An 8,163-nucleotide genomic window follows, 5' to 3' on the forward strand; every position below is an offset into this window, starting at 1 on the left:
AGCTCCACCGAGACATCAATTGACTTCAGTGATGGACCAATGATCTCTGACCCTCCGTTAGTATAAACATTTAATTTATTTAAGTGCATCTCTGAAGAAAAAATACCACAAAATAAATAATTTGTGAATGAGTTTGAATGACAGTCATCTGCTAAATGAATAAATATTTAAATGCATGACCAAATCTATGCACACAAGTTATATTAGCTAGTGCCTCAAATCTGTTTTTCTTTTTTTCAGTATCAATAAGATTGTCAGACAGAGCTCCACCGAGAAGCCCATTAACTTCAGTCGTGGACCAATGGACTCTGACCCTCCGTTAGTATAAAACATTTAATTTATTTAAGTGCATTTTCTGAAGAAGAAAAATACCACAAAATAAATAATTTGTGAATGAGTTTGATTAACAGTCATCTTCTAAATAAAAAAAATATTTAAATGCATGACCAAATCTAAGCACACAAGTTATATTAGCTAGTGCTGCAAATCTGAATTATTTATTGATTTATTTTTTTTGTCAATAGCGGCTGCAAGCATAATTGAAATCCATCAATTCACCCATTAACTTCTAGTAAGGAGAAGATACACAAGACAATGAGATCTGTGGCATCCTCTACATCCAGACTCACATCAGATCATTCTGGACCGGGCCGACGGAAAACACAATCCAGATGTAGATTTTACTGATTATCAAAGATATTAGCAACTTTTATTCTCTACTTCACTTCACTTTCGAATCTGTCTTCTTTACTCCACTACATTTGAAATTGGTGAGTGTTGCAGTTACACATGACATTATCTGAAACTTGATAGCCCCATGTGTGTGTGTATATATATATATATATATATATATATATATATATATATATATATATATATATATATATATATATATATATATTGTTTGCTTCTGTTCTGCGTTTCCGTTTCTCTTTTAATTTTATTTTTCATTGTTCAGCATTTTGGATAGTTTTGCTATGTTTAATGGTGAAGTGAATCTTTCTGAACCAGCGAAGCTTTCAACACAGTTAAATCAGGAAAAGATTCATTACTCTAAGCTTTTCAACATGGTTTATGTTGTGTCCATCTAGTGGTCATTAAAATGAAGGGGGCACCTTCCAAAGTACTGTGTGTTCAATTACAGCCGCTGGTTTCACATATGGATCTACAAATCCATCTACAAATAAGTCAAATAAATTAAACAAATCCATAAATGAAAAACGTGATTTGCCTGTTTTAACCCTGCCTCAAACCTTACACTATTATTTCATAGGCAAAGTTCATTTGAGCTTAACGTATAAATAACAATATTAAAATAGAACAATGCTAAAGCATTATAATGTGATATAGCCAAATGCAAAAGAAACAGCACTGAGGCTCACTTCATTTAACAGACTCTGAAGCAGTCCCGTATTTTTCAGGTGAACAAAGCTTCAGACGTCAGAGATCACATGCTTTTGGCAAAACGAATCAAGCTTGGATACAGTTCTTTAATGTGAAATGTGTTGGGTTTTTTAGTGCAAGCTTCGGAGCTTCCATATTGAATGTAAAATAACTAGTGTTTCTATTTCCCCCTCTGTGCTTGACTGTGAGGAGGGGGTTCTTAAAGGGATAGTTCACCCAAAAATTTAAATTATGTCATTAATAACTCACCCTCATGTCGTTCCAAACCAGTAAGACCTGTGTTTATCTTCGGAACACAGTTTAAGATATTTTAGATTTAGTCCGAGAGCTCTCAGTGCCTCCATTGAAGCTGTGTGTACAGTATACTGTCCATGTCCAGAAAGGTAAGAAAAACATCATCAAAGTAGTCCATGTGACATCAGAGGGTCAGTTAGAATTTGTTGAAGCATCGAAAATACATTTTGTTCCAAAAATAACAAAAACTACGACTTTATTAAGCATTGTCTTTTCTTCCGTGTCTGTTGTGAGAGAGAGTTCAAAACAAAGCTGTTTGTGATATCTGGTTCACGAACGAATCATTCGATGTAACCGGAACTTTTTGAACCAGTTCACCAAACCGAACTGAATCGTTTTAAACGGTTCGCGTCTCTGTTGCCCAAAATATTTAAAACTCAAACTGTCGTTAAATCCATATGTTCTGGTTATCACATTACTGTTCAATCTTATAAAATTGAAAAAAAAAAAAAATTGTGTAACTCACATATCTCAAGACCAAATTAATATTTGATTACGATAGTAAAACTTTAAGTCAGTCTAGTAGATAATGCCTGACAGAAGCAGCCATAATCACTTGACTATCAATATTAGTATTGCTGTAACAGATGTACCATAAAGATACAAACACAGCAATGAAACAAAATGTAAAGTACAAAAGTCAAGGGTCAGGAGCCCAACTAAAGCAAACACTGATCTCCACAATGGTGACGTCAAACGAAACAGTGACATTATCATCTACATCTCTGTAATTCTCAATAAGATCTTTTGATCTCTGATCTCTGATCTCTGATCTGACAGAAATAAAGTCAGTCTGGTTAGTAATGAGTGAAGTTGGTAAAGCTGTTTGTTGATTGTTTAAATCTTCAGTTGATTTCATCTAAAGCTGTGGCTGAAATCAGTTGTAGTTTTTGGGTGTGTCTTGTTTCTTTTTTCTTCAGTGATTCTACTCGTTAACAGCAGCTGTTCATCAGTGTCTGAATTCACTCATTAGTGTTCATTCTCTCCATCAGGTGGACTATATTAGTAAACTCATGTAGGGAATAGTGAATGAGGGTGTAAGGTGTGATTTGAAACACAGCCGCTGTGTCGATTGTCGACTTTGAACGTTGTTAATTTACGATATATAGCAGCAGACTACCTTCTCAAAAATGATGAATATTACCCAGAATGCACTGTTTTAATGAAAAACAGTATGTTACTGTCGAAATTTGGTTGTTTTTTTTACAGCGATTTTTAACCGTGTGGGTGTATTCCAGAAAACACAGTGAATTTACCGTCAGCTAACCCCTGAACTTTCAGTTGATTAACCCCAAACCTTTCTTATTAAAGTTGAATTATTGGAGTTGATTAAGACTAGAGACATTCTCAACAGAGCGACGATAGCTATGGAAACCTTAAATGTGATGTAATGTATTAAATATTATGCAATTGATGTAATTTTAGAAGGCAACATTAAATAAATGTACTGTTGAGATAATACATTTACTCTTGCAAAAACTCTTAAAGCTAATAATTACATTTGGTCTTTAAAACGAGATATTCCACTTAACAGATATTTACATGCAGACCACAAAACTAAATAATGAGTCATGTTTATACTTGTATTACAATGTGCAACATTAATTTATCTGAGAACAACATTAATAATTTACTCTTTATAGTTTAGTGAGACGGATGAATTATCTCTATTCATGCTAGTAATTATTCTGAGAGCATTTAAGAAATTGTTAGATTAATGTTATGTTTTGAGGATTATCAGAATGTAAATTTACTCCAGTAATTCACTATATTAATATTTATATTTCTGTTATATAAAACTGTGAATTCTTCTCAAGTCCATCCAGAGTTTATTATAAATGCAATGCTCCTGAGAAAGTGAAGGTGAAATTATTTCTGTATTTGTATTACTCTTGCTGCCTCCTGCTGGGGGTTTAGATTCAGACAGTACAGTTTCATTTAGTTTTCATGTTCAAATGTTAGATTTAAAACATTATTCTATGATGATTATTTATGCAATTGTGATTTCAGTGTAAATGGTTTCTGATAACAGACAAGATTTTATTGATACTGATTTCATTTGATTGGTAAAAGTCATACAGTTCCGCAATGTTTAAAATAAATGTGAACTCTGGAAATCTCATGACAATAATATTCTTATAGTTTTTATTTAAAGGACTGTGAGATCAACCTCTTCTAATTTCTGATATGATGTAGATGATGAGGTGGTGTTCTGAGCTGTAATACTGCTGATCTCCAGCAGAGAGCGACATGACTGATCATCATCTCCTGTGACAGAGAAAACAGTGAAAACGAACAAAACAAAAGTATACAATTGTATTTATTATAAATGTACTGCAATAAATCTGTACAACACCAGGGAATAAAACTGGTTAACACTTAATAAATAAAATAAAAGAAGAAGAAAAAAAGGTTTATCCTTCAAATGTTTGTTTGTTGTGATGAAGTAGTTTATTGTTCAGTGAATAAACAACAGCAAGAGTAAGAATCACATCAACATCTACAACAAAATCTAGAAATGGGGATTACAGGAATGATGATCTCTTTAATCAGTCTGACGATGAGGGTAAAATGTAAATACCACAACAATAATATCAAAATGTAAAAAATATATTTTATTAATAGAAATGAAAACCTTCTTCAATTTAGATCTGGACATGTTTCTTTGAGATTCATATTTATATTAATAAAATCCATATCATACTACAGCTGACAGAGTAAGATAACGACTCCTGGCGCGAGATGGTAGCCGACGTCTGGGTGTACCACGTGGTCGAGGGGCTGGTTTGTCCGGATGTAACCGATGGAACTCCGTGATGAGGTTGGGGTCTAGTATGTTGTCAGCATTGACCCAAGATTGTTCCTCCGGACCGTACCCCTCCCAGTCGACCAGATACTGCAGGATGCGTCCACGACGCCTGGAGTTAAGAAGTTCTCGCACTTGGTAAGTTTCCTCAGTCTCAATCTGGACAGGCTGGGGACTCTGCAGATACATGAAAGGTGGGAGAGATGCGATAGGTGTCAGGTAATGCAAGACGGAATGAAACAGGAGTGATCTGATGTGTTATCTTGAAGGGACCCACGTACCTTGGACTTAGCTTCTTGCAGGGTAGTCGGAGACGGAGATCTCGAGTAGAGAGCCACACCCATTGTCCAGGTTGGTATACAGGCCCAGGACGACGACGGTGGTCAGCATGTTCTTTTTGATGGCGGATGGCTCGTTGAAGGTGTACGTGAGCTTGATTCCAAGTCTCCTCACTGCGTTGCAACCAGTCCGTGACGGCGGGTACATCGGTGGGTTCCCCGGACCAGGGAAACATGGGAGGTTGATAGCCTAGGATATCCTCCGGTAGTCCGTAGAGACGGAAGACCCAGTTACAGAGTAGTTCGGCAGTCTGTAGAGCAGTAGGCAATTTAGGTAGAGGAATAAGGCGACAGGCTTTGGAGAATCGATCAATTACCGTCAGAACAACAGTGTTACCCTGAGAGACAGGTAGATCAGTGATGAAGTCTATTGCCAGATGGGACCAGGGTCGTTGTGGGATAGGGAGTGGTTGAAGCAATCCGGCTGGCAATTGGCGGGGAGTCTTGTGTGCATTACAGGTTTGGCATTGTTGGATGAAGGCTATGGTGTCCTTGGGTAATGATTCCCACCAGAACCGGTTCTGAAGCAGGTGAATGGTAGCCGTGATACCTGGATGACCGGATGCGGGCAAACAGTGCGTGTGGTTGAGAATTTGATCACGTAGGGTAGGTGGTATGTAAACCTTATCAGGAGGACAAGTTGCTGGAGGTGCGTGTTGAGAGTTGTGTTGTTGGATAAGCGTCATGATGTCCCATTGTACTGGTGCAATGATTACTTTGAAAGGGAGTATGGATTCTGGTTCGGATGGGATCTGTTCGTCTTCGTGAATACGAGATAGCGCATCTGCCTTGGTGTTCTTGGAGCCTGGACGGTAGGTAACTGAGAAGTCGAATCGGGAGAAGAACAGTGACCATCTGGCCTGCCGTGGATTGAGGCGCTTGGCTGAGCGCAAATACTCAAGGTTCTTATGATTGGTTAGTACGGTGAAAGGAAAGTTGGCCCCCTCCAGCCAGTGTCTCCACTCCTCGAAGGCCGCTTTCATAGCGAGAAGTTCACGGTCTCCTACGTCGTAGTTACGTTCAGCAGCATTGAGTTTGCGGGAGTAAAAGGCACATGGGTGGAGTTTAGCGGTAGGACTCTGGCGTTGGGAGAGAATAGCCCCGATACCAGTGTTGGAGGCATCCACCTCGACGAGAAACTGAAGAGATGGGTCAGGATGATGGAGTATGGGGGCGGTCACAAACCTTCTCTTTAGTTCCTGGAAAGCTTGAAGAGCAGCTTCAGCCCAGTGTAGCCGATGGGTTCCTTTCTTGACCATAGACGTGAGGGGACTAACCACAGAGCTGAAGTTCCTGATGAAACGGCGATAGAAATTAGCAAACCCCAGAAAACGTTGGAGCTCCTTTAGTGTCCTTGGTACTGACCACTTGAGAACGGCATTGACTTTGCTCTCATCCATGGCGACCCCCTCTGGGCTGATGACGTACCCCAGGAAGGTGGTGGAGGTGGTATGGAATTCACACTTCTCCGCCTTAGCATAGAGTTGGTGTTCAATGAGTCTTTGCAGCACAGCTCTCACATGTTGGACATGTTCCTCCAGGGTATCTGAATAGATTAAGATATCGTCAATGTATATGATAACAGTTCTATTTAGCATGTCTCTGAAGATGTCATTGACAAAGGATTGGAAAACCGAAGGACTATTGACCAGTCCAAACGGCATCACCCGGTATTCGTAGTGCCCATTGGTGGTTGAGAAAGCTGTCTTCCACTCGTCCCCCTCCCTAATGCGGATGAGGTTGTATGCGCAGCGCAAATCCAATTTGGTGTAGTACTGTGCAGTGCGTAGCTGTTCTAATGCAGAGGGCACCAGTGATAGAGGATAGCGAAACTTTACTGTTATTTCGTTGAGTCCACGATAATCGATGCAAGGGCGCAGACCTCCATCCTTCTTGCGGACAAAGAAGAAGCCAGCTGAAGCAGGAGAGGTGGATGGACGTATGAACCCCTTCTCCAGCTCCTCCTTGATGTACTTGGCCATAGCTTCTGACTCGGGTAATGATAATGGGAATATTCGACCCCGGGGTGGTGATGAGCCTGGAATGAGATCAATGGCACAATCGTGACTGCGGTGTGGTGGTAATGTGTTTGCTTGTACCTTGCTGAAGGCGGTGACGAGATCGTGATACTCCTTGGGCAGATTGGGAATGCTGGTGGACTCCGGGTCTAATGTGACAACTTGTACAGTCATGGGAGAGATGGTCGAGAGGCATGATTTTGACACTGGGTGCTCCATCTAAGAATTTGTCCCTCTCTCCACGACACCTGAGGATCATGCAGTCTGAGCCAGGTAGAGGGAATCACGGGGTTCGTCTCCATGACACAGTGATTCTTACAGTATACAACATAAATAGAAGGATGCGGATACAGTAAAATACAACTATAAACTTTAAGAAAAGTTAACTTTCATTACACTAGTATATAATGGATAGTAAGGATACTTTTAATATAAAATATATAAAATAGAACTACAGCCGTTAGATGTACAGGTGGTCATTTTAATATTTTATTTTTGTTTTTAAATGGAGGTATTTTGGAACGGCTAAACAGAGGCCCTGCAAAATGTCTTTCCTGCTCTGTGTCTAAAAGTACCATAGATATGTGTAAGGTTTATGACCGTAGCAAAGCACAGTTCCCAAAATGTTTCATTGTGTGTGTGCGTGTGTGTGTGTGTGTGTGAGAGAGAGAGAGAGAGAGAGAGAGAGGGCGATGGTATTAAAACTTTGAAGATGGTGCTCAAAATAAGAACTTTAAAGAATCTAAAGTGATTAATGCATCTAATATAATAATGCATCTAATATAATATAATCATATATATGATATGATATAATATGATATAAATAATTATTTATTATATATTATTATATAAAAATATAAATATTTTAGGTAATATTATCATTTTGTTGAATTAAGAAACAGCGGAAAAAAAATATTTACTTTTATAAAAAGACAAAATTAAAATACATTCATTTTAATTTATAAAAAGAATAGTTAATACGTAATTACATTTATTAATATCGTCAAAGGCTTGCTGCTCAATATTTGAACCTGAGATAAAAAATAAAAAACCCTGTTATGATTTAAACCACATGGAGAGGGTTTTTATTTGCTAGTTTAATGGAGCACACACACACACACACACACACACACACACACACACACACACACAGAGAGACAGACTGTGACAAAGAAATCATGATGTCATAACATTAAACTGCCAGCAGATGGACCAATTTTCACTATAACAGTGTGTCATTTCACCCAGACTCACCAGAGGGAGTCATTTCACCATCATATCATCAAAAATCCACCGAGGAAGC

At 38.6% G+C, this 8,163-nt stretch overlaps 1 long non-coding RNA gene across 1 annotated transcript; it reads left to right on the forward strand.

The window, feature by feature from the left end:
- LOC127986375 (uncharacterized) lies at nucleotides 1-1,634 on the forward strand. The gene is made up of 3 exons (XR_008160842.1): nucleotides 1-56; nucleotides 241-318; nucleotides 525-1,634. It is a non-coding gene; the product is annotated as an uncharacterized LOC127986375 (long non-coding RNA).
- Nucleotides 1,635-8,163: the final 6,529 nt, after the last annotated feature.

This window comes from Carassius gibelio, chromosome B21, assembly GCF_023724105.1.
Source record: "Carassius gibelio isolate Cgi1373 ecotype wild population from Czech Republic chromosome B21, carGib1.2-hapl.c, whole genome shotgun sequence".
Taxonomy (NCBI): Eukaryota; Metazoa; Chordata; class Actinopteri; order Cypriniformes; family Cyprinidae; genus Carassius; species Carassius gibelio.